Below are 27,774 nucleotides of genomic sequence, written 5' to 3' on the forward strand. Positions count from 1 at the left end.
CATCTTGATTGAACTTAGTTTGTTTATAATAATCATAAGGACATAATTTGTTCAGAAGCTCAAGGTTTCTGATTTAAAGGGACTTTAGACCCCACCTTGTCACTGATGAAGGGGGGACCTGACCAACTGTGAAGCACAGAGGTTTCTTTTGCAGAAACGCCAGTTCACGGGACACCCCCCAGGGCTCAGTGAGGCCGGGGTGGGAAAATCAGCAGGCAGCATTTTCATCACCACCTTTGAACATTTCCCCTCGAAAATATTGCGTGGAGAAAGGCCTTTGGAGGGGACACGCCGTGTTTGCAAGGGCCCCCAAAACCTGCCCCAAACAGCTGCACCACTCAGCCCGCTCCTGGGGCCACCGAACCACCCACGGCCCCGTGTCACCTCCTGCGTGGCCGGGCACCGTCTGCACACAGCTGGGGAGACCAGGGCCATGGAGGGGTATTTTTTCTTTTCCTCGAATGAAATCCGCCCCAGCTCAGACGGAAGCTGCGGCTCGGGCTCCGAAGCGGGCTGCAGCCCTCGCTCTGCAGCCGTCGCCATCGGCAGAGCTGCAAGCAGCAGTTTAATCTCACTGCGCCACGATTTCCCCGTTTCCTGTGTATTTTGGAGTCTGCTAATGACCCCAACTATTCTCACATGGGAAAGGCAGCCCTTGAGTTTCCTTCTCATGCCAAAGGGGTTAAGCGTGTGATGATGGTGACCCAGGCAGAGGAGAACGGTTTCTGTTCTTTATTGTAAACCTCCCGGCCGCTGCGCCGCAAAGCAAGGGGTTACATTATTTAGCAAGAAGATGGACTTTCGGGGCACATATTACGTTGCAGAAGTATTGTGTCTTACCCCAACGGGCAGCCCCACTTATCCCGGCTTAGCGGTAGTGTGAGGGCCCAGATTCCAGGCGCCAACCCCAGGAAAGCCCTTCTCTGCCCACGCATGCCGCTGCATTTGGCTTACTGCAGGTCACGGGACCTGGGAGCTCACAGAGAAGGAGCTGGCCTCGCCACGGTGGTCTTCATCAATCAGCAGCACAAGTGAGGGGCTGGTACGTGAAAGTGGGACTCCGTGTGAAACCGTTCTCTTGTTCACTGAAGGTGACGGCTCGTGCTGTCTGAGGTCAGAGTGGGAATTTCTTCGGGTGTAGGAGGCTGGGAAGGGAGTTGCTGACATCCAGCTGGGTAGGGCTGGCGATTCCCGTAGGTGGTCTCCTCTTATGTTAACATAATGGCTATCTCAAAGGCTTTTAAGTTTTAGTTGATCTGGAAGATCACAAATTTGTCCAAAGCTTTTACAAACTTGCAAGTTTTATACAATTATATTACCCAACTGGAGAAAAATTTTGGCTGGCATTCCACCTTGTGCATCGTTCCAGCTGCATAGACCCCAGTCCTTTGGTCGGCGGGGGTTTGGACGGGTCTCTCTGCATCCATAGCAATGGAGAGGTGCTATTTCTCAAACTGCTCCAAGGTCAAGGGCTACCAGTATCTGCTAGTTCAAGCCATTCTTTCAGCGTCAAAGAATACCTCTTCGACACGATGACGTTAGGACTAAACTATCCAGCTATAATTGATTAGCGGCTTTCATGGAAAGGATCGCAACGCACCCGGTGAGCTACGCGCCGAATAGGCAGCTGCACTGAGCCGCTTTGGGACGAGAGCAGCGGCGGCGCAGACGGTCAGCAAACACGTGGGGCAGGAGAGGAAATGCCAGCGATTCCTGGGCAGACGTCCGCTCCTGCCAAGTATGCCATTGGGCCTTTAATATCCCCACAGAGCAGATATTTTTAAAGTCTTTGCTAGACCTTAGAAAAAAAATGGGATTTTTAAGGCCTTTCTAGACAGAGGTACCGAACAGAAGAGGAGCGTTTCCATTTAGGTCGGCCTCTGCCCCACCAGGGTGCTGGCGCGATGCGTTACCGGGTCAGCGTGATCCCAAACAAGCTGAACATTTCAGGCAAGAGCGGTCACGGTGTTTTCAACTTCATCTATTTTTATCAAAACACATGGGTTGCTTTGAGCGCTGATGCATTTGGCACCCAGGCGTATCCACCCCGTAATTGCCGCCGGCTGCACACGCTCCCCGTGCCCCGACTGCGGTGAAGAGGGCAGGGGAAGACCCACAGCGAAACGAGGATCTCTCTGCTCAGAAAATGGACATTTTGACAGACTCCCGTCTCACATTAGAAATGTTTTGATTTCGTTTCCTCTGCAGAACATAAACAGGTTTTGAAACCTCAGAAGCTGCCATGAAACAAACCCATTGTTCCCCGGCCAGCTCTAATTACGGCTCGCGACCAGCCTTGCCTGTTGAAGTCAGAAATTACACAGGGGAGGATTCTGGCTCTGCACATTTTTCTATGCAGAAATGTGATTGTTGCTCTTTTTAAGCAAAGTTAACTCTTAGGTTTGAGGGGTTTTTTTGGTTTGTTTTCTGGCCCTCCCTACTACCAGCAAACGCCCGACAGGCGTGCCGTACGCGCCGTGCGATGACGGGAAGGGCTGACGCGAAGGCGGCGCGCGACGCCACACGGCGATGCCCTCTTTTCTCTGGCTTTCAGCCCCGGGGGAAACGCGTCCCACGTGCCCCAGCACGGCATGGCCGCCCTGAGGGCTGAGCCGAGCCGGACCAGCAGCGTGCCCCTTCCTCGTGTGGGCTGGGCGCTTCCGTCACCCCTGTCCCTGTCCCTAAATCCGCAGGCTGAAGCTTTCAGAACTGCCTTGGAGATTTTAATGCCAGCTGCAAAAAAAAAAAAAAAAGTAAAAAAAAAAAAAGTGCGGCATCCAACTCCTGCGGACAGCTTTGAAAATATCAACCTTGTGCTTCTGGGCAGCTCATAAGCTCAGAAGTACTGACAAACGGGAGAGAATTAGCGAAGGGCAAGGGAAATGGTGAAGTGCTCCGGCAGAGGGGCTCGGCCGCGGCCGGAGGAGGTGCCGAGGGCTGCGTGACCGGGTTTGGGGAGCGAAATGCTCGAGGGGCAAGCGGGGCGGGTGGTGGGACGGAGGTGGCTGCTGTTGAGCGAAGCAAAAGCCATCGTGGCAGCACACCAGGAGCCCATTCCTAACTCTGAACTCCAACCCACTGTGACCCCTTCCCTCTGGGGGACGTGATGGAAACCCCCGAACCCGTGTCCGTGACAGCGGGGCTGGCCGGGGCCCGCGGGCAGCTCCAGCAGGACGTGCCCCGCGGCGAAATAAAGCTCTGGGGAGAGCTGGCTCGTCTCAGCCTTGCACCCCGGGCTCTTCTGGTTTTTCGGACCACATCAAAGCAACGCGCCCCGCAGGGCTCAGCGCAGGCAAGGCCGTGACCGGCAGCCAGGTTGTGCTGAGCAGGGGCGGGAAAAGCCATTTTGCGAAGGGTCACTTGGGGTAACAACGGGCGCGCACAGACCCGCTGCACGTACGTGTGCTGCAGACCTGCATTTTTCTTCAGGATCAGGGTTTCATCTAAGAGAAAATCCTAATTTCATTGTCTGATACCAAATGAGTTGATGGCGCTGCCAAGGATTTATAAATATAGGACTTCTTTCAAAATAATCAGTGCTGCTCTTGACCTGAATTCAGGCTGTTAGATTTTTCATCCATGCTCATCACGATTTTATTTTATCATGCCTGCCGCTACATGGATTTTTCTGCAATGACTAATTCTGAAGACGGTACACTCGTTGCTGAAAACAAGCATCAGAAATGTATGGTTATCGAGAGTAATAGGTGCCAAAGGCACAACTCCTCCAGCTGTGTGAGGGAAACAACGACAGCCATCTGAACACAAAATTATTTGCATCCCAACTTTGTCTTAGTGCTTCTGTAAAAGAAAAACAATCCTTTTTTTAAAGTGTCTGAGGAATAACATCGTAAACCAAGAAACTTCCAAGTTACTGTTAAATTTCCTTTGTGGTGTCTGTAGCAATCCCTCAAAATGGTTAGCTCCGAGCATTTCTTAATTTTGCAAGGATAACACAGGAAACGATTGCAACTGTGTTGGGTAAGTACACAGCTTCTTTTTTCAATGAATTCTTTGTATATTTGATGTCCATTTATACTTCTGCATTTTGGTGCACCAAGACAAATATTGCTGGTAGAAGCAAAGGAAGCACTGAATTTTTTCCTCAGAACAGACACTTTGAATAATTTCAGCCAGCTTTGAAGTCAGCTTAAAAATAAGGGTCAGCGTTTGGGAGGAAAATTGCCTGGTTTATTCCACATTTTCTCAATATAATGTTTCAAATTTAAAAATCTCAGTAACATCTAGAAGTTTAAACATGTTTATCCATGGCCTGTGCTCTGCAGTGCTCGTCCACTCCTCTGTCCGGGAAGGAGAAGCGTTACGCGACGTACCGAACCTGTCATGACATATCTCGCGTACCTGAAATTACCCGTGAAATCATTCCAGACCTTTTCTATTGCAAGAAAAAGCGGAATTCTTCCCTGACGGGGGATAAAGAAAGTTATCATGTTTGGCCCACAGAAAATCTTCCAACAGAGAAAGAAGAGATCACATTCCTCTGATCGCTTCTTCCCATGTCATTAATTGCTACGACAAGCCCATTGCCAAGCCCTTTGGTATCTGAAAGCCTTTGCAACTGTCATCCTTAAAGTCCTAAACCAGGGCCCGCTCCTCCCGAAACCCTCCATGTTTGCCCCGCCAGCTCTGAGGCTTCGCTTTTGCACGTTTGTGGAGATTTGGGGAGTTTCCAGCCCGGCGAGTGGCAGGACTTGTTCGTCTTAGGGCAGATGCTTCCAAAATGCAGTGGGAGCTGGGCACACATGCTTTTAATTATCATATAAGAAAAAAAAAAATACATTTTTAGAGGTTTCCAGATTTAGGCCTAAGTGTTTATAAAACTGGTTTCAGCTTTTAAGAATGTATTTCCTGGCTTTGAAGCTAAGAGGAGCCCCTTGACTTCATGGGACTTTGGATGGGGTCCCTGACCGTTTCGGGAGCTCCAGCTCCGGAGCGGTTCAGAGCAGGAGCTGGTAGCCACAGCTCCGTCCACGTCGTGCCTGGGACGGGAAGGCTGTCCCTGGCACCAGCCTGCCAGCCCCACGGATTGCAACACCTTTATAAGGGTTGTCTGGGGGTTTTTTATGTCATCCTGTAGGAGAAAAAAATTGCTGGACTATTTTCCAAACTCTGAGGAGGCTTTGGCCAGCCCCAGTCAGGAGGCACGTTTGTAACCAGTGGTGTAAGAGCTAAAAACTCCAGAGTATCCTCAAAATCACGGTGTGGGGAAGTAGGGAGAAAGGAGAGAAGGGTCCTGTCTTGGGACACCAACGCTGGATCGCTCCCTGGTGTGATCTCCTCCGTGTTTTCTCCAGACCCATCATAAAAAACCAAAAAGCAACACCCCAGTCCATCTAAATAGAGTGGCTGGTAGTATTAACATTTTAAATACATATCCTGTCCTTATTGCCCTCTCTGGTTTTTTTGCTTCTTAAGTGAGCAAGGAGAACCAGTGTTACATTTTATTTTTCCTCATTTCAGCATTTGATCTACCTCCACGGAAAGCTGCAGTTATTCCATAAAACCAGTCACTGAGGTAAATAACAGCAATCTTACACCATAAACCTGCTGAAACTGTTGAAATGTATTAAAAGATTAGCGCAATCATTATTAATATAAATTACAAGAAAAGAGAACATTAGCTGACTCTGTTATAAAAAAGGAAATTTTTTCTGCGTTGGTTTTCATTTCAAATAAATAACAGAAAGAATTTTTCCAGGAACATGAAAGATAGTTTTATAACATCGGTCTATCAGAAATAATGCCCCATCGGCTCTATTCTCTGCCACACACACAGAAGTCTTCAGACTCTAAAGTACCGGTTTCTCTTCTTCAGACACAGGGGGAAGGTACTGATAACGAACATTTCATAAAAGCACAGAGACCTTTATCAAAGGAAAAGATGCATAATGCATTTTCAGCCTCACTGTTTTTATTACGGTACTTGCCTTTACACAATTATTGTTTGATTTTAGGTTTGCTTGAGAGGAACATCTGAAAAAGATCTGCAAAGCCGAATCCACTGCTTTTAAAAGGCACTTAATGAATTTTTCTTGCTGTGTTTATGTTGAGAGGTTATTTATTTGTAGCTCATCTGTCATTTTTTGTGCAAAGTGTTTGTTTTTTTAATTCTATTAGTGAGATTACGCGTGCAGGGGTTATATGTTTTCCCGTAGAGGCAGTCCTGCAGGAGCTTCACGCGTGTTGATTTAGTGCTTATGAAACAGGCCTGTCTGCTCTCCCTGGAGACCACTTTTTTCTTAGTCGGCGAAGATACAGATACGGCCCTTGCTGAATGTGCCCAGCGTGGCCGCGCAGCCGGCAGCCCCGAGGGGTTCGGAGACGCCCCGCGGGAAGCGGGTTTTCGACCTCTCCCATCCATGGGGGCCGTTGGCCAAGCCCACCGTGGTTAGGTAGAGCCTGACCTCCCGAAACACCCCTCATCTGGGCTGTGGGGAGCCAGACACTGCTTTTTCAAAGTAATAGTAAAATTCAGCCTTTGTAGGAACCAAATATTTTTTTTCCCCCTGCTATTGACGGAAGTTTTCCATTCCCTAATTTCCTGAGGAATTCCCGCAAAATTCCCTGAGAAATTACATACAGGAGAGGACAACCACCCCGGGTCAACTCAAATACTTCACCTCAATAACACGGCAAATTTTCACCAGCACTTCACCCCTCGCACGTCGCGACACGAGAGCCGGGAGCTCGACGCAGCGAGAGGAAGGTCAACAATCGCAATGCCGGCATGGGGAAGGGCCGAATCCTGCGCCCCCCCATCCTTCCCAACCCAGCGCCCAGCCGGTCCGTGTCCGTCACTGCTGGCCGATACCCGGGAAACTGCTGGGACGGGCGGATCGTTTTTCACCTGGGGATTCAGCTCAATCTCCGTCTACACCACCCCGGCGGTTTAATTTAATTGATGGAACATTAAATCATGTCACATTAGTATTAAAAATAAATGGTATAGACCAGATATCCGAAAATCAGGCAGTGGGAAGGATTTTTTTTTTTTTTTCTTTTTTTTTCCCCCTCCCAGTGTCTCTCTCAACTCCGCAAAGGCTGACAGAGCCAGAGCAGCCGGTAACGCGGAAAACATCACTTTAAACTGAGGAGTTTATCACTTCAGCTTCCCTTTCTCCCTCCTCCCCGGCCAGTCGGCGTCTGTCAGCACAAGCCCATCTCTCGTTAGCGACGAGGCAGGCGACGAGGCAGCACTTGGGCGATCTGACAGTTCGGGCCCCGGTTTTTACAGATTGCCTGTAGCAGCTGAACTTGTCAGACATTTTGGGTGGAAAGAGCAGAAATGAGTAACGGAGGCATCTGATGGCCATAAAATTCAGCCAACCCCGAGAGGATGCACCGCTGCTCCAGAAACCCCAGGCAGGTATTTGACGGCGTTGGCAGGCGCCGGGGCTCACGGGGTTGCTGCGACCCGATCTCAGCCTGCGCCCAGCGCCCGCCGCCTTTGATCCGCGCGAGGTGCGGAGGGCAGAAACCCCCTTTGTTTATTTTCACTCCCAACGACGGGGTCCGCGTGGAAACCCAGCGATGCGGGGCTGTTGTTAAATCTTAATTTTCTCGCTCTTCCCTCGGGGGGACTGGCATGGGCGTGGTTTTCTGCACTCCTCGGGGTTTCTCCGGGGGACCACGGTGTTTGGAGATCCCCGGGTTGTCATTGCATAGCTATATCGGATAAAGCACTTAAAACTCTGCCTTCATCAACCAGAATAAGCGGAGGTGGCCAGGAAATACAGGGATGCCTTGAAGCCGGTATCGGAGCGCTGCAGCATCCACTCCTCTGCCCCACACAAACCAGCCTGGCCTCCTCCTCGAGGTGTGGGGCTTGGAAGGCAGAGGCATTTCTCGTTCCTGGCCTGTTTTACCTGAATTTTACCTTTTACCTGAGTTCTGAGGGCGCAGGATAGCTTTGACAAGAGCGTTGCATTTTGCTGTGTTTCTGCCACAGGCGAATGGGGACGGTTCCAGGCTGGGGGTGAGGCAGTGGGGACCGGGTCTCTCCCCCCACGCTCAAACCCCTAAAACTGGACATTTAAGTCCTGGAAGCAGAAGGACGGTCCAACCCCAGGCACTCGTCATACGGGCATGTAGAGGAACATCATATGGCCAGACAGAAGCACACCGGATCGGCATCAAACTCTGCTCGCCGTTTCGCCACCAAGGTAGCTGGCGAGGGGTCACACCTCCAGCTGGAGGCCAGGCTGGCCGTGTAAAATGGAGACAGTGAGGCTCACCCCCGTTGTGAACCGAGACCAAGACAAGGAGCTGTAGGACGAGGCTGCCCAAGCCAGAAACCTCATGCCCAACGGCCCAACTTGACCAGCCCTTGATGTCCCTGAGACAGCTGAACCTCCATCTAATCATGAAACATCGGACCCCGCGTCCTCTCTCGGCCATTGCCAGCTCCATCGCCCTCCCAGCCGAGGTCAAACTGAGTTTGATGCTGAGACTGGGTAAAAAATTTCTGTTTGCTGAGCTGCCTGAGAGGCTGGGGATTCTGGAAGGGGAAGAGCCAGGGCTGACACGGAGCAGCGAAAGACGAACGGCTTTTAGTGCCCCTCGTCTATTTTTTCCAGTTACTTGGAATGTCTCCTTTCAGGATTTTTGTTTTCCTTTCTGCTTTATTGTGATTGCCTCTGATTGTTTCAAACTATTAACATTCAAAAATAAAGCATGTTTATCTCTTTCCAACATTTTTCACAGGTGTTTTCATTCAAAACCATCCAATGAACCCAACCTGAATTAACTGATGTGACCAGGCAGTTCTTAGGTAAAAGCAAAGGCGGGGAGACATTTCTGCTTTTGCTGCTGCTCGCTGATGCCCACGTGCACCTCGTGCCAGCGTTCCCTGAAAATGGTGGGAAATGGTCTCAAAGAGTTAGCAGCTGCCCTAGCTGGACCCCTCCTGCCCATTTATCGGGGGATGCCTGATGATATTAGCAACAGCAGAGCCCTGCTAGTCGGCCTCCCGTGGCTCACAGGTGATGAGCGAAAGGGCAGCCCACCGCCAGCCGTCGCCGAAAGCGGTGCCCGCGGCAGCGCGACTAACGCGGCCACGCTGTCAGCGCCCACCGCCGACACCCTCGCTGCCTTCGATCAAAGGGAAGCACGAGGAGCCGTTTCGCTTGATCTGAAGAAAGCTTTTGACACAGTTAACAGTAGCATATTAATTAACAAACTTCAGCACCGAGGCTCCTCCGGTGCAGCTCTCACAGGCTTTCAAAGCAGCGGTGCAGGAGGAGGGAGGGGACGGCCATTGCCGTGTACGGGGACGTTCGTGTCTCCAGGCCCGGCACCATGGGGGAGACGTGGGGTCCAGATACGGGACGCGTGCGCCAAGACGGATACGGGGACCGGTCCCCAGCGTGGGTGGCTGGACGGAGCCGCAGCGGGCTGGGGGTGGGCGTCCCCCACCCACCCAGCCAAGCTCACCCTTGCGTTAACCTGCAGTGGCGTTTCTCACTATGATTTGGCTCTGTGAATTTTTAAAGAAATAGGAAAACTTGGGTTAGAGCAACCCATCTGCAAAAGGCCTGCCCGGCCGGGGGGGCTGCCCGGCTGCCGCTGCCCCAGCTTGGCTGCGCTCAGGGCCAGCGTGGTCCCACCACCCTGTGCTCCTGCAGAAACCTGAAGCAGCGGAAAACGGGGCAGCGGGTGACAGCGACGTCACCGTGGCCCCGGTGCGCGGTGAGAGCAGGCCAGGGAAACTGGGTCAGCTTCTTCTGGTGTAAATCAGCACTCCTTTGCTGAAGCCGGTGGAGTTAAAAGAGTGCAAGAAAGACCAAAATTAGGTCAATCAGATGCACAGCTCCTTTTATGCAGCAATGTAACCCTCTTTCTCCTTCCTACTACTGCTCCGTACAGTCAAGTAGGTCAGAAGTATCTACTCTCAGGGAGCCGGATCCACCAAGGCAGCTCTGAAGTATTCTCCAAATCAGCAGGACGTCAGGAAAAGGCATCCCTGTCCCCTTCTTGCACTGTGGTCTCTCCGGTTGCCCATCTGAGTACTGGTCTGAGGGGCAAATGGGTTCTCAAGTGGGGGCTGATGAAGGGGGGGACTAAAGCACCTCTAATAAAGCTCTGGGCTTAACTAGAGGTGAACCTCATTTCTAAATAACCCATTAGTTGCAGTTGCCTTCTGTGCAGGGTTTTGCCATGGGCTGTGCTTGCAAGGGACATCACAGACGCGGCAAGGAGCTGCTCCAGTGGCCCCCAGCAGCCCCTCAGCCACCTACACTGGAGACCAGTCCCCAAGCAGCAGTAGGTGCTACTGCAGAGACCTGCAGCCTTCTAGCACTGCTGAAGGGCTGAGGGAACTGGGGTGGTTCAGTCTGGAGAAGAGGAGGCTGAGGGGAGACCTCATCGCTCTCTACAACTACCTGAAAGGGGGTTGTGATGAGGTGGTTGTTGGTCTCTTCTCCCAAATAACCAGTGATAGGACGAGAGGAAATGGCCTCAAGTTGCACCAGGGGAGGTTTAGATTGGATATTAGGAAAGATTTCTTTACTGAGAGAGTGGCCAAACATTGGCACAGGCTGCCCAGGGAGGTGCTGGAGTCACCATCACTGGAAGTGTTCAAAAAACATGTAGATGTGGCGCTTCAGGACATAGTTTAGTGGGCATGGTGGTGTTGGGATGGTGGTTGGACCTGATGATCTTAAAGGTCTTTTCCAGCCTTAATGATTCTGTGATTCTGTGATTCTGTGGTGCTGGGGTGCGTTTTCCTTCCCCAAATCAGTGCTATTCCGGCTGGCACAGACTCGCCCGCAGCGAGCAGGGTAACGGCTCCTCTACTTCTATGCAGAGCCCTCTTCTACACAAACTTTTATATATGTTTTACATGCCTTGAACCAGTGAGACCAAAACAACCGCTTAACACCCACTGGAAAAGAAGCATAATTGAAACAAACTGGAAATAAGATTATTAGTGAAGTAATCCAGCTTCCTATTTTCATTCACCAGGAGCGGTGCCAGAAGGTAATTCTGAAGCCGGAGAAACTGCGGAGAACCGTGGTGGAGTCAGTGGAGCAGCACGGGAAGCGCTAAAGTGGGTGAGAAATGGCCTTGAATCACTGAACACATTGTTCGAGCTATAATGATTTTGTGATTTGGACTGAAAACTTTCTGCCTGAATCATAAAATAAATAAGGGTCCTGGAGCACCACGGTCTCATACCAGCAGCCAAGGAGATGAAATCATGAGACTCTGAAATCCAGAGCTGCTCCCAAATTTGGCAACTCCCCTCTGTGGTGAGGAATGAAAGCCCTGTGCCAAATCAGTCACAAATTATAAACAATCCCAGAAACGGTGATTTCTTTCCCCCCCAGCCTTTTTCAACCTTCTCTTACTCTTCTCTTCAATTGCTCCACATCTTGTGTTTGCCTTTGCCTTGTATCTACGTGGAGTCTCTAGCTGCCTTCAGACCATCTGCAATAGGTGTCTAACACGTGTTAGCACCAGTTCTCCCACTGGATGCCTGCGGAGCTGGGATGTGACAGGCTGGCTAGTGAGGGGTCTGAATTGCTTATCGCATCGAGATGTTACTGTAATCACAACGCCTACGTGAGACAGCTATAGTGGCAGCCAGAATTTGGTCCAACAGCAATAAAAACGAATAATACTAATTTCTGCAATTATTTACCACTCACAGGCAAATTAGTCATCTCTTTGCCATACCTGAGACAGTAGATGCCACAAAATACCTTCAGTGCCATCTAGCTACTAAGTTACATCAAGAGATGCGTTTGCAACTAGTGTTAATTGCCGTAAGGCCCATCAGTGGCGCGATGTCCTGTTGCACCAGCTGATGCTCTGCCCTCAGGGGTCTAATCAGGATGGTAATGAAAGCCACGAAGATAATTCGCAACCGTAGGAAACTCTGCTTTAAACGGATGTTTATCTAAAGTACTGGAAAGTGAGTTCCTCAGAACAAAGGCTAAATAAATAAATAAATACATGCACCCCAAACCCACAGGATATTTCTTTCCACTTGTAAAGGCCCTTCAGCATCGTCAGCCTCTTTTAACAACAATCAAGGAGGAACAACAGCCATTCTTGGCTTTAGCTTTTGTTTCATGAAGACATAAAGAAGCTACGAAACAATATCTCCTTCGTTGTCTAATCATCTTGGGTTTCATGCCATGTCCATCATGGAGGTACTGGAGTGCTCTGGCCCCTGACTGTCAGTTGTCCCCAGGACTGTTAGAGTGTTACAGAAAACACAATAGCCTTCAGAACGACATGGACCCGTTCTACTGGTGGTGACCTTACCGACCACCTGCGAGGGCTGCACCACGACATACGTTCACAGCACAACCGAGCGCATGTTCTGCCGGGCCGGCGGCAGGCTGGGAAGCGGCTGGGTACCGAGTGGTACAGCAAACACACACCTTCCCCTGGGTAACCCTCACTGAACCCTCGCTCTCTGGAACTGAAAATCACGGGGACCGATCGGCCCTGCGAAAGATGCAGAAATGGAAAGGTGGACTGAGGGAGCACAGCTGGGGCGCCTGCGTCAGGCGCCGGCACGACGCGCAGCCACAGACAGAGGCAGCGGAACACGCTGGTGTTTCTCTTTTTCCTCCTCAGCCCACACCGTGGACTGTTGCCACTCAGTCCAGTGTGTCCTGGACCATGCAAAGAGCTAAGAAAAGCAAAATACAATCGATTTCAAAAAGAGGTTGTGTTTATGATATACTGTATTTCGGTGAGGTTATTCCATTTATGGTGTAATTTGTCCAGATAAAACCCATCTAGAAATGACCTTATGGTCTGGGTATGATGCTGACAGAGGATACACACACGCTCATGCTCCCATGGTGTCAAACAGCAATGCTCAGCCAAGGATCGGCTCCACGGGTGGAGCAGGCGGGCACCCCTGCACACTCCGCAGGTCTGATCCTGCTCTGGCTGCACGCTCGCGAGAAGGTGAGAGCAGTCCCACCGACGAGAGCACAAGGATCGTCCCTGACTATCACTGCAGTAACGCACATCCGGCGGCAATGCCAAACCTCCTGACGGCAGCGGGACATGGCTCAGAAGAGACCAGTGCCTGTCAGAGCACGGTGAGGACTTTTGTTCCTGCTTGGGAGTCCGGACTACCTTAATGCTGGGAAGTTTATCCAGGCAAGACCAGATTATGTCGGGAGCAAACGGTGTTGGCCATTTCAGGGAGCCCAGGCCAGCTTCCACTGGCTGACAATTTGTAGCACCAAAGTCAATGGAGAAGTTTTTGGAGCTGATAATTGATACTGATAATTGGTGCTGAGGAGGATATTCATCTTCATATGGATATTCATCTTCACATGGACCTGGGCAGTGTGAGGTGGGTCTTAAAAGGAGTGTCCGTGTGACACCCACACCGAGAGTTTCAGTCGGCGCTTAAAGCTTTCACCATGAAAGGTAGATCCCAGCGTGGCAAAACCTGGCAGTTGACGCAGAGAAGGGCTGCAGCCCTCAGGTGTCCCTCTGAGCTGGAATTACCATGCAGACACTTAAATAAAAATGAGACCGGCGCTCGAACCTGACACCGCATCTCAATCCAAACTGCTGATTTACACCAGCCAAAAAGAGACCTGACCTGCAGGGCCAAATCTGGCCCACGGCTATATCCAGGCAGCTGCAGTGATTTAAAAGCTCTGTCAGTGTCAGTCACCAATGGGTCTCATTGAAAGCCAGATTTATCTTGTAATCTGCACTAGAAGGCGTAAACTGCTACTGCTGCTCCCACGCAAAATAAATCAGCCCAGCGCAGATGAGACCCGGCAGCTACGAGCGTCAGCCCTGGCTCTCACGACGCCCCGATTTACACGTCCTCACACTAAAGCCAGCGGTGGTCAAACGCCGGCAGAGCCCTTCCCTGACCCCTCGGCTCAGCGTCGGAGGGACGACTCCTGGAGCAGGGTGGCATTAGGGTCAGCACAGGGACCTGCCCCCTCTGTGGCTACGGCCGAGGTGGTTTGTAAGATCTTTGGGGGCAGGAACAAGCCTTTTGTTCAGGCTGATGCTCCACCCGGCGTCTCCAGGCTGCCGGGCCCCAGCCGGGCACTGCCGTCCCGCCCAGGGAGCCCCGGCTTTGCTGGGCAGAGCGTGGGAGCGCCTGAGCACACGGGCTTAACTCAACCTTTAGGCCCACAGTTGTTTTAGCACCCTTCCTTGATACGAAACTCGGGAGGAAAGACAGCAGTACAGTAACGGCCCAAATAATGCGGTCACGGGGAATATATGCCTCCGATTCTTCACGCCCCTACAGCGAGCTTGTTATTTCAGCATCTCTCCCCTTTGGGATTTTTTCCTTATCACATAAAATGAAGAACACTCATTTTTTTCAGTCCCGCACAGCCCACACTCCCACCGCCCCACCCCTGCCCTGGCACACGCGCTTTGGAGGCAAAGTGAAACCCGCAGGACACGGGTGACCGTTGAAGCCCACCCGGCACAGGGAGTATGGGATGTGGGGCACACCAGCAAAACGGCGACAACCACCGGTGCAACCGGGGCCACGACCGTGGGCCGTGGCGAGGGGCAATCCAGGAGCCAGAGGGAGGATGGTGATGGTCACCTGGCCACGCCACGCGGGCCGGCGGCAGCCCATGAACGCTCACGCCTTTAAAACAAGTCTTCAAGGGTTGTGCTGGAGTCTGCGCATTCCTCGGTGTCGGGGGAAGCCGCAGGGGGTTGGCAGAGAGGCCGCAGCTACGCTCGGTCCCTCCGCAAGTAGGGTTGGCGATTTTGGGGAGCGAAATAATGCCCCGGCACTGCCAAAAGCCACAGCGATTGCCAACAGGGTAAGTAATCAAGTAAAAGCACTTTTCCACAGCCGAATGACCAGATTGTCAAGCAGGCAAAGAGTAGTAGCTAAAATTGATTGCAGCTCACATGGATAATTTCTACCAGAATTATGCTGTTATATTGAAACAGTAATGCATAATGTATGGCTGTACATCTCTGCAATAAACATTTTACATTTAATTTAGAAATCTCTGAGTCATTAGAAAAGTTCTCTCATTATGTTCCAAGAGACCTTTGTGGAGTCAGCACCAGCAGAGTCTTTAACACAAAAAAAAGTTAATGATGAAAGGAATCAGATGGACGTGACACACCTGGGCCGGGAATGGGAGTGGAGCTGCGCGCCATGCCCTGCGTGCTGTCCTGCACGGGACAGCCCATGCCGGGGGAACGCGGCCACCCCCCCTTCAGCACCCAAACCGCGCTGCTGCACCGGGGGGCTCCGTGTACTGCCGGGGTAGGGAGAAAGAGGCAATTTCCCAGGGCAGTTCAGACACTTTAACGTTTAAATCGCATTATAGGGTTGCCGATGTCTCTGCACTAGCTGCAGAGGAGACCGCGGGTGGGAACGCTCCTGGAGCGGGTGCACGGGAGGGAGGAACGTCCCGTGGGGGCTGGGAGCTACGCAGAAAGTGGAAACCACAGGTCCCTGAAATGAGTGTGCATTTGCCAGAGTCAGCAAAAGCAGCCTAGAGACATAAACTGTGTTATTTCTTGTATCATATACTCCTTAAACTGATCTCTTTTTTTTCTTCCCGCAAGTTTTACATCATTGAATTTTACTTGGTAATCTTTCCTCTCCGTGGACGAGGAAGGTTGAGGAAGGTTTTAGAAGCTTTAGGGTAAATAAAAGCATTGGGAAAAAGAAAAGCGATGGGTTTTTAGGTACTGTGCAGCATTGCACAATGGCAATTTGGAGATAAAAATGCTATTTCTAGCTCCAGAGCTGCTCTGCCCTGGGACCTCCATGGCTCCACGTGCACGGAGGGGCTGCCGCTGCCGCTCGCTCTGCGGAGGCACTTACTGTCCCTCAAAGCACCTCACACAGCACAAAAGGGGCATTTCATTACGAGCGTGAGGAAGTGGAGATCTTTGTCTTTATCTAAACATTAGCAGATTTAGTATTTGTTGTTCTCAGATTCTTGTTCAACCGTCTGTGCAGCTTTCCATATAAAGACAAAAAAGTCGATCAATATTTAGCACAGCCACGGCACGCTATTAATTCCTCCCTGAGAGGGGGTTTTACCAAAGTTGAATTACAGGAAAAACCTGCAGAAGTGATAGTGATTCCAGACTTTGGTGGATATTACCGGGAAAGAGAGTGGCCGTGTGGACTTCCTACCTACCATCAGTTACTAGCAACGCAACACACTTCGCTCCTGAGATGCACGCTTAGCTTTGGGTAAAAAATAAATAAAGGAAGGAAAGAAAAGCATAGCGGTTGTTTGTGCGGAGCTTTTTGGCACGCTTGCCAACTTGACAAGAAAGGCAAAGCGGCAGGTTCAGCCCCTCGGCAAGGGGCTTGCGGCTTTGCCCCCTCCTCCTGGAAGATGCTGCTTAGAGAGGCAAGGGCGAAAATACAATAGGGAGTAAGAGCAAAACAAAATGCAGTTCAGGTAAGGACTAATAAAACGCCGTTCTGACGTGCAAGGCCTGCAGGGAGCTCCTGTGCACGGTTGCCAAAGCCTCACGTTAAATGCCTGAGGAGATGGGGGTAACCATACCTCGCTCCTCCGTGCTGGAGATGCGTGAGGGACGCCCGCACCACGCCTGCCCTGAGCCAGCAAACGCCCTCGCCCCGCCGGCCGCTCGCGCGAGGGTCTGCTCAGCTGAAAGGGGCGGTTTGCAGCCTGGGCTTGAGTGTTTTGCTGTTATTAATTACGACCCCAATCAATACGGTACGTGAGTCGGCAGGAATCTGTTTGGCCGTGGCAGGAAAGGCGACGTGGTGTAAATGGGTCGAGGGACGAGGCTTCCTCTCCCACCCGGGAGATCGCCCCGGGGGTCCCACCGGTCCCCGTGGTCCCACCGGTCCCAGCGGCAGCACGGGGACAGCCGCCCAGGACGCCCGACGCCAGAGCCACGTGGCACATGGATTTGGTATCACAACAAAGCCGTCGGTGCGGGGCAGCCGCGCAGCAGGAACGCCATGCAGGATGCCGGGCGGTGGGGCACCGCGTGGCGCAGGGGACCCTCACCCCGGGCGGTGCGAGGACACGCAGGACGTGAACCAGCCTCAGCCCCAGCCTGCTCGACGCCAGGCTGTGGGTGGCCTTTGTCTCGAATTTGGGCAATCAGAGCGCAGACGCCGGGTGCCCTCACGCAGCCCTCCTGAGTCCTCCGGGGGGGAGCGCTGCGGGGGCCGGGCTGTGCAAGGGCGGGTGGAGGGGAAAACAGAGACAGCGGCGCGTGTGCGCGTGCGTGCGTGTGCGCGCGTGTGCGTGTGTGTGCGCCTGTGTGTGCGTGTGTGGCACTTCAGGCACCACCTCCTGTCCCTGCTTGCTTTATTCCGTGAAGTACAAAACCACATGGAAGATGTTTGAGGTTATCTGCATGTTGAAATAAGTTAATCTCTCCCAAACAAATGATATACTTCTGACTCATTTCTAAGAAACTTTGGCTCCTATGACCAAGCTTCCTTTACGGTCATCGGTGAATTTTAAATTATAAACTGAGAGGACATAATTTTCAGTGCAAGATGCCGCGCGTGCATTTTGTGGGTTTGATTTAACAGCAGGAAGACGACACTGAAATATTTGAGTCCATAACAATTAATGATTCTATTCTGGGGTTTATAGCCATATCAGTTCCCACCACGGGGTCCCTTTGTTTTTTTGCACTGTTAACAAACACAAAGGTTGCGTATCTTTACATCCAGTAATTGCCTCCATGTTCATGCTAACTTTAGGGAGATGCACTGTTTTTCAAGACCCATGAAAGGCCTTGACCTATAAAACTCAATTTCAAATGGTAAAAATCCCCTGGACACCATAGACGCTGGTGACAAACTAATGTGTTATGTTCCATAACGGTCTGTTTTGAGTACTGGCTTGACCTGTAAGTGTTCTGGATACAGCCTGACTAAAATGGGCTTTATTATTTTCCATTAGTGCCTGCCGCAAGAAAATCAACCGGCAGTCCACAGGGGAAATAAAAGTATTTTCCTCCTCTAGATAGCATCTGCTGCAAATGCGAACGGACCCTTTCCCAGCGCTCTCCTTCCTTCGGTTTCCTTCCAGTGCTCTGACGTGACCGAATTTCCCAAGATCCGTGCTTCGCTTGCAAGCCCCGAGGCGGGGCGGGGGCAGGAGACGCTCCCCGGCCCCGCAGGACCTGCTGCTGCCTCTGGCGACGCTCGGCCAAAGCCCCGGCCGGCAGCGGCTGGAGGAGACGCGCCGCTGTGCCGAGCCGCGGCCGCGCGGCAGGAGGAGCGCGGCCGGGCGCCATTCCCGTCTTTGCGGTCGGACTCACCGAGATTGGGAACTTTCTTTTTTTCCCCAAAGCACGCCCGCGACGATTCCGGGCAGACCCTCGCGTCGCGCGAGCGCGTGTCTTGGCGCGGGCGCCGCGGGACGGGGCTGGTGGCACGGCTCTCCTCAGCTCTCTGCACGTGGGCGTCACGGCCGCGCAGGGTGCCGCTGTCCTCTCCCAGCGGGGACACCCACCACCGCCAGCCTGGGCCTGCCCCGTGCTGCCTCCCCATCCCAGGAGCAGTGCCTGCCCCTCGGGCTCCGCTTCCACCCGGCTTTTTCTGCGCCAGCAGTGCCCACCGAGCTCGTTTGCCCTCCTTTCTCCTGCAGAAACTGGCGGCTCGTGGCTTAGACAGGTTTACTCTTCGCTGGGTGAGGAACTGGCTGGATGGCCGAGCCCAGAGAGTTGTGGTGAACGGCGTTAAATCTGGCTGGCGGCCGGTCCCAAGCGGTGTTCCCCAGGGCTCGGTTCTGGGGCCGGTCTTGTTCAGTATCTTTATTGATGATCTGGATGAGGGAATCGAGTGCTCCCTCAGTAAGTTTGCAGATGACACCAAGTTGGGTGGGAGTGTTGATCTGGGGGAGGGTAGGAGGGCTCAGCAGAGGGATCTGGACAGGCTGGATCGATGGGCAGAGGTCAACTGTATGAGGTTTAATAAGGCCAAGTGCAGGGTCCTGCACTTTGGCCACAACAACCCCATGCAATGCTACAGGCTTGGGGAGGAGTGGCTGGAGAGCGGCCCGGTGGAAAGGGACCTGGGGGTGCTGGTTGACAGCCGGCTGAACATGAGCCGGCAGTGTGCCCAGGTGGCCAAGAAGGCCAACAGCGTCCTGGCCTGTATCAGCAATAGTGTGGCCAGCAGGAGTAGGGCAGGGATCGTGCCCCTGTACTGGGCACTGGTGAGGCCGCACCTTGAATCCTGTGTTCAGTTTTGGGGTCCTCACTACAAGAAGGACGCTGAGGTGCTGGAGCGTGTCCAGAGAAGGGCAACGAAGCTGGTGAGGGCTCTGGAGCACAAGTTATGGGGAGCGGCTGAGGGAACTGGAGTTGTTCAGTCTGGAGAAGAGGAGGCTGAGGGGAGACCTTATCGCTCTCTACAACTACCTGAAAGGGGGTTGTGGCGAGGTGAGTGTTGGCCTCTTCTCCCAACTAACTAGTGATAGGACAAGAGGAAATGGCCTCAAGTTGTGCTGGGGAGGTTTAGATTGGATATTAGGAAAATTTCTTCACCAAGAGGCTGGTCAAGCATTGGCACAGGCTGCCCAGGGAGGTGGTGGAGTCGCCATCTCTGGAAGTGTTCAAAAAACGTGTGGATGTGGCGCTTCAGGACATGGTTTAGGGGACATGGTGGCGCTGGATTAACGGTTGGACTTGATGATCTTGAAGGTCCTTTCAAACTTTAGTGATTCTGTGATTCTGTGATTTCCCAAAACTTCTTTTCCTTTTTAAGGCAAATTATTCAGTTAAAAAAAAAATCCCCCAGCATTAAAACCTGTCTCACGTCATCTTGTCTCAGTAAAACAATGACATTTTCCCCTCTTTGATGCTCAGATCTAGCTCCACAGGAAATTTTACTACCATGACTCTTTCATCTCTCTCCTGGTTTGAAGATAAATGATCCTTGGACTCTTCTGGACCTGCATAAATCACAAAAGCAATCTACTAAGAGAGCTGCCTGTGGCACCGACTTCAGCTGGAATTGAAAAGGACAGTCAAAAATACCCATAGTGCTTACACAAGGAGTAAGAGAGCCACGGTAATCCAAGCAACGTCTTCTCCTTTCGGTACACAGGAGCACAGGTGGAGAAGAGGATGGTGGCGGGGCTGTGGCACTGGGGGGATGACAGCCCCAGGATGCCCTCCTCGGAGGCATCACTGGAAAGCAACCACAAAACTGGGTGACTTCCGAGGACAAGGGATTCAGTCCCAAAGACAAAGAGGTCCCAGCGCATCCTCCCGGGCCACTGAATTCAGTCCCAGGTGTCAGACGTGTGTGACGCTATCCCTTTCCTAACCGCGCCCGGCTCGGCCTCCAACCTGGGGTGGGGGGTCCCTATTCAACCCCCGAATAAGGCGCTGAGGCCAGGATGGTGTCACCTTTGGAGACTCACATCTGGAGTTTAGGAGAGGCAGCTCACCTTACAAAGCAAACCTTTGATGAGGTTTTGTACGTGGGACGGAAAAACAAACAGCTGCTGCTACATCGGTCTCAGCATCACCTTTGCTATGCTCAGAAACTCCCCCGAGGGTCTGACATGATGGAGGTGACAACCAAAGCACCCGAAACTCGGCTCAGGGGTGGGGCGACAGCCTCCGGGCAAGACCTCTTTGCTTGGAAACCCCATGACAAACCACGGGGGAAGAAGGGCAGCACATGACCCCGGAGAAAAGCGGGTGATTAACCTCACAGCTCCTTGCTCAAGGCTGATGTGGCCAAACTGGAGCAGGGAGCACGTGGGGAAACTATCCCGTGCCCTGAGCTTGCTCCAGAGATCGCTGCAGGGTGGGTGATGGTGGCCAGCTCTCAAGCTGCCAGAGCAAACATGGCTTCAGACGCACCTGGAGAAAAGCAAATCCTCTGCTGCAGGAGGCTGTGGGTGCTAACCGGAGCATGGTCCTCGTCCCCAGGCGCAGCTGCAACCGGCCGGCGCCCCGGGGCAGGGACCGAGGGACGGCGCATGCCGTGGCGGCTGCAGCAAACGCCGCTGACGCAGCAAGCAACTGCTCCTGGGCGACTTACGCTTTTCCGTGGGTGGGAGTGTGGGCTGCAGAGTTATTTTTGTGTCTCCCCTTGCTTTCACCCGATTGCAACCGGATACCACAAGCCCCAACAGCCCCAAGCAGAGCGCGCGGCATTGCTAATGTAAAGCACCGTGTGCTTGCAAGCGAGGAGAGGGGGTTTCTCACTTCTGTTTTTCCTTAAGCAAATTTTTTTAAGCCCTACTTGCAAATTAGTTGTGTTGCTTGTTGCCCCTTATAATTTGGGAACATCTGCAGAGATCATTCGTGCGGCATTGCTCCCCGTTAACGAAGGCATTATGAGGAAACTGGATTTGCCACAGACTCCCGTGACACTCCGCTCCTTCCGGTCTGATACGGCACTTCATGACCCCGTTTCCCGTCATAAGACTCTGATCCATGGCAAAATCACTTCAGCACATACACATACACAACGATTAACGTAGCTTTTTACAATAAAGCATCAGCACCCAGCACAGTGACCACCCTGCCGATGATGGGAGCACCCTTGATGGGGAGCAAGGAGGACGTGGGGAACACCTGGCATTTTATGCTTAACAACTGATGCCCTCTGCTCTTGCCCCATCTTACCCGGTGTCGCACAGGCATCCCTCACTTTCCCACCTGCTTTACTCAACTCCGACCACCTTCATTTAAGAGGCAGAGAAACAGGAGACGGTACATATCACAAGAGTTAGTTCTTGGAATAGTTCTCCCTTTTTTCCATCATGGAGCTGCAAACAGAAGCAGCATCTTGCTTTGAGCTCTAAGCCCTTCTCCTGAGATAAATAATCAAATCAATAACTCAAAGCTCTTCATGTAAGTTTAGGGATTCCCAGCTGGGATATCTTTACCGAAGCTTGTGAAAATCAGGCCTGGCTTTCACAGCTACTTCATTTTTCCCCTTCTCTTTTCTGACTTGGAAAAACTTGGAAGTATTTGTGTGGCATTTTCCACATGTGGAATTACTGAACTAATTTTGGTTTCTTCCATCCTTTTATTTGTGTACAGCCAAATAACAGCCTCTTGCCACAGTGTATTTGTGGGAAATGCCAAAGGGACAAACGAAACCTCATGATCAGGAGGAGGACAGTCAGGACAGGGAGAGAAAATGGCCTGAAAAGCAATGGATGAAATAGAGGAGGAGGAGAAGGATTGAACTTTCCACTTCAGTGGGGTGTTGCACGCGTGGAAAGGAGAACGCTGGCCGTGACATTTTGCGCTCTTCAAGACGGATTGCTGCAAAGCCGTTGTGTCCCCATTGACACTGTGGCCGCCGGGACCATCGGGCTCCACAGCTCACCCCTGAAATGAAGCTCTCGCAGGATCTTCCCGCAGCCCACGGAAGGATTTGCCTGTTGTGCTCACCTCACGGCAGGGGTTGCAAAGAGGCGTCGGAGGATTTTCAGGATTTGCATGATTTGCTCAATGTCTTCACTACAAAACAGGGGCACCTACAATAATAAATAAAAGAAATAAACCCTATGGAAGTCAAGGGAGGCTTGCTTGGGCTCCTACATGTGATGTATTTCTTGAATGCTGCATAAAAATATGTGCTGCTTTTTTGTGACGGTGCTGTGGAAATTCAGAGCAGACTGTGATCTGCTGTAAATCGATGGATCTGATAAGATCTGCCCTCTGCGAAGTGGATTGAGCTTCTCTAGCAGAAGAATATGATAAATCTACCAGTCCATACCCACAGGTGAAAGATAAATATGCAGGACACAAGCTACACTTATGAGACACAGGCAGCACATCCCTCCTCGTCTGCGCTTTCTGCAGGGCAGGACGTTATGAGGGTCTTTGAATCTTCTGGTGGCTTTGTTTGCACAGTATGAAATCTTTAGGTCCTGAAAAAAAGCACATTCCAATGCAGAAGTGAGAGCTGCAAACTGGCATAACCAGCCAGTAGCTACGTCCCGTATTTCTACATCAATTTTCACCCAGAACAGGGGGAAAAAAACAAAAGGCAAAGTCTTCCACGAGCCCTCCGCAGTAGCTGGACCGCTGCTCTGATTCAGTGAGAGCCGCCCACGAGGTGCCGCGAGAGGGGCCGGAGGCGCAGGGATGTCAACCCAGAGCTGAGGGTCAGAGTCGTGCACTTGGATCTTTTTCACAAGACATGTGTGTTGACTTGACAGAAATTCACTTTTTCTTTGGGTGATTTTCAGTAAGAAAAATAGCACTTGGGCTTCTAGGCTTACTGAGCTGCTCATGGGAATGAGTGCCGGTAGAGTCCAGCAACTGGTCCAGGAGGCTTAGCCAGAGGCCAACACCAGCTTTCTTGCTCAGATGGTTAGGTAGGTGTTTTCAGAGCTGGAAGACTACAGACTCAACCTTCATCCCACATTCAGTTGTGTGTTTGTGATTTATCTAGCAAATCCCTGTGGGCTCTAGGGTGCAGTTTTATTAAAATGTCCTTTTTCCCTTAACTCAAGAGGATGGTTACAAAACATACTGAAATTTGTTTTTCACTCTTTAGGGCTTCCAGAACTTTGTGCTCATCTATCTCACGTTATTTTTCTATTTGTGGTTTTGAGGTCATGGCTTCAGAAATGTTAACTCTTCAAGTGAAGTTCAGAGCCAAACCCAAATTCTTCTTGGAGGAAATACTGAAATTTCTACTGGTGCCTTACAGCTGAAAAACATGGAAATGAACACACAGTAATTGATCTCTCTGATCAAAAGGTACCTCAGTGGAGTTATGCACTCATGGAAAATGCTGTATGATAGTGTCGGATGGATAGCGCAAACAAACACAAACTTTCCCACAAATATTTGCTTGTCTTAAATTAATCTGCTTGGCTGTGCTCATGACTCTCCAGAGTTTATATTCCACAAATATTCTGACAAGAGCTTGTTGGCAAGAATACACATAGAAACCGCTCAAGGTAACATCGGAGGAAACTATTTTTGAAGGTCCGTTTTAAGGCCAGCAACCCTAAACCCCTGCTATTTTCATGCCTTTGGACTTAGCAGCCCTGAGGAAAGGGCAGCATTCCCCTCGGAGGAGGCCAGGCGTGGGGATGTGGCTCTGAGTCATGAGTCAGATCCTCGTTCCCCTTCTGCTCTGGGGAAGATGTTGGTTAACCAGTGACAGCCGGAGAACTGAGACTGCCTTTCCATGGTTGGAGGAGAAGGACTCTAGAAATGCTCTTCCCCGCTCCCTGCCTTTGCGTTACACGAAGGCAGGAGAACCAGGCGTCTCCCCTCCTCCCTCTTCCTTGGGTGCAGATGACAGCCCAGTGCCGACGTCCCAGGCGATACGGCAACCGCAGGATGCAGCAAGGGTCCCGAACACGCAGGGTGTACGGCCTGGCTGCACCCCCCTTTTGCCATCCCTGGTTTCAGCAGGAAGACAGCGGTGTGCAGCCTGGTGGAGAGCTCCCCTTCCCCTCCCTTCCCCTCCTTCCCTCCCCTCCCCTTCCATTGACACTTAGGAGACCAAGATCCTGCTGGAGCAGACTGCAACGTGAATCCTCCAAGCAGTTTATATATAGCTTGAGAGAACCAAACAGCATTATTTTAAGTTCATGAACGAGTCTCCATATCCCTCGTAGCAACCACAAGAAGCTCGAGCCAGCCCTGCACTGTGAATGCAGGACTGGGGGCATCTTTGGTGCTTGCGCAGCGGAGCAGATCGCTGGGGAAGACCCGCAGCGCACTTAACACCGACTGCAAAACCGGGCTGCTGGGGCTGCCTTCTGCAAGTCTGGCTTCATTTTGATTCAGAAGAAAATTTCTGTGGGATGATCACTCTGGACAGATCAAAGCATTTCGTCTTTATTGGGACTCTTTTATTATCTACTGTTATAATATATAATAAACAATAAAACTGGAAAGCCATTCCAGAGTGGAAAGAAAATATTTCCCAGTGTTTGCTGTCCGTGGAGGGCAACATGCATCATTTTGAAAGCATTTTGATGGAAGTAGGTGTTTCATTGGTGAAGAGTTTCAAACTTATCCTATCAGCTGTATTAATAGTACCTGGCACTTATTCAGGTAACTTAACCAGAATTCTCAAAGCACATTATGATAGTATATCGTTAGCCCTATTCTAGATCGATCCGTCTAAAGTTGAGCTGGAAAGTTTTTAACTTCTCTTCTGAATCACCACTGCCAACAGGCCTCTGCGAGTTACACTCGTACAGTCAGGAAACGAAATAATTTCTCATGACACATGTCAAAATTGGGCAGCAGGAAGTGGCGACAGCCCCCCGGACAGGACAGAGCGCTGCGCCAGGAATCAAGAGATTCTTCTCTGCCACCACCTTCTCATGGGGCTGTTTGCAAGCCTCCTCATTGCGTGTCTTTTTTCCTCCTCCTTTAGGCTGCTGGGTGTGTTCAGACTGGAAATCCTCTGGAAAAAGCACGGTGGCCTCCCGCTGCCGTTGCCACTAATGCTACAGGCTGGAAGGGCTGCACAAATCATTTTGGAACAGGAGATGTGACAAGGTGGAAGCAAAAATCACAAACATTTTTGGGGAAATGCTGCTTGAAAGCATTTTAACAATTCTTTCGTTTTTTAACATCTTTTTTAAAAAAAAAGTAGCACAAAAATTACTCATTGGACTTACAGAAAAGAATGACTCCTGCAAAACATGATCACAAGCAGTTGTGATATTAGCAACCACCCCTTCAACATTATGATTCCGTAGGCATTGAATGAGAAAGGCAGAAGGGTATGTTTGTAAAGGAAACTGATTTTCCATAGGTTACTCCCTCCACAGTGGGAGACCACAGATTGAGAAGAGCTGACTACCCTTCCAGTAGCAGTAATGCAATTACGCTGTTCATAGCGAGCGAGAAAAACACCGGCTGATTTTCTTTGCATCATGATCCGGTAACCTCAGAATTAACCTTGCTGGACACAGATCTGTTAACTTCTGCCATGCTTCTCCAATTAAACTATTGAAGTCTGAGACAGAAATAGCTACCCACAGCTGTTATGAATTGATATGTTCCCTGATGGTGCTTGGCGCTGCCTGCAGAAAAAAGAAAAATTTCTTATTTTTTCTTTGCCATTAAGTTAACCTTTTTTTTCTTTTTTTTTTTTTTTTTTTTACTATTTTTAATACTCTTTCATTGCAAACTGATGGTATTAGACTGCTCTGCTTTGCTTTGCTTGGAATGGAAGGCAGACACGCTACTTGAGTGCGGTCCATAATGGTAACTTCACACAAGGGTGGAAGGCGCTTGCAGGGCTGCATAGCTCTAAGTGCATCAAGCTACACCAGAGTACCCATTGCACTTCCAGCACTAACGGGGAGCTACAGACCCTTGGATGTCCTCTGCCCCGCTGGTAATGACGGAAAGAAAGGGATAGATCCACTTGAGGACAACATCCTGAAAACGCCTGCTCACTCGCAGCGGCAGCCGCGGCTTTCCTGCGTGCTCAGAATGGAAATCCCCAAACCTGCAAACGGCAGAAAAACGGCAAAAACCCCAAATCTGCAAAGCCACCTCTGCACACGGGGGCTGTATGTATGTACCAAGCAAACGTAGATCTTTAGAACCACATTAAGTGAGGTCTCTCTGATCTTTCCCACACCCGTTTAGGGCTCCTGCTCCCTGACGGCCGGCTATCATGGCTGGAGGACATTTAAACGCTTCTTGAATGTCACACCCGTAAAGTAAAGCTTTCATGTATCTTTTGGAGCCTTGGTTGAAAAATTAACTTCATTACCAGATTATTTTCTTGGGGTGTAAAGCATGATTACAGAAAAAAAGTATGGGAAGATGTTTAAAGTGAGAACAGTGACAGAAAAAAACCACACGATCTGCCTGCTCGGTGGCAAAACCGGCAGCCCAGCTGCCAGGATTGTCTGCACAGCCCTTGGCAACGAGACGCCCAGACACAAGGGACTTGCCCGCAACCTTCTTGGACTACAAAACACCCAAACCTGCCCATTCATGGGGCCAAGCAGAAGTAGCAGCACTCTGGGGGGCTGTATCATTGCAGGGCACCCCGGGGTGGGAAACCCACCCACCGCAGACCCAGGCCCCCCACTCGCCCAGCTGTGCCCCGCGCTGCCTGCAGGCTGCCCTCGTGGGTGGGAGCCGCGGGGCACACGGCTGCTTTGCCAACCAGCACAAAACCAGCCGCAATCCGCCACCGGCAGATGGGCTGGTGTGTGACACTGATGGGGCTTGGCTTGCTGTTCCATAATCTCCAATGTTGCCTTGATTCAGAACAAACGGAAGCGTTGAGTGTCTCCAAAAGCTCCAAAGAACTTGTGTTTTCTCGTCTGATGCCCGCTGCTCCGTGCATTACTCTTTTGTTTGCCTTCCCTTGCCCTGCATCTAGAGGAGAGATTACAAGTTGCACCATCAGCAGCCAAGCAAGGTCTAAGCCACAAGGAAGGATCTGAGTCATCTCCCTGAGAGAATATTTTAGCCATACATCATTTTTTGTTTTCAGGCAAACCAGTACAATTATGCAACGTAAATTCTTTTAAAGCATTTGGGACTTCAGTTCAATTTAAAATCCTGTAGGTTTTATGGCCAGGATGAGCGATTACTAAGTGTACGCATACAAATGAAGACTTAGGAAGAAGCATGTGGGGAGGATTAAAGGGCATGTGGAGCCTCATGCACATGGCGGGCAAGCTCTGGGCAGGCTGATGGGAGACGATGGGAGATCCGAAGAGCCCGAGGCACAAGGTGGGTTTTACGATAGTTATGGCTCCGTAGCACAGTTTTGCTCTCCCGGTGCAGTGAGCGTTCTCTGTGAGCACAGGGCCTGACTGCGATCTG

This window comes from Phaethon aethereus (genome assembly GCF_964289735.1).
Source record: "Phaethon aethereus genome assembly, chromosome: 9".
Taxonomy (NCBI): Eukaryota; Metazoa; Chordata; class Aves; order Phaethontiformes; family Phaethontidae; genus Phaethon; species Phaethon aethereus.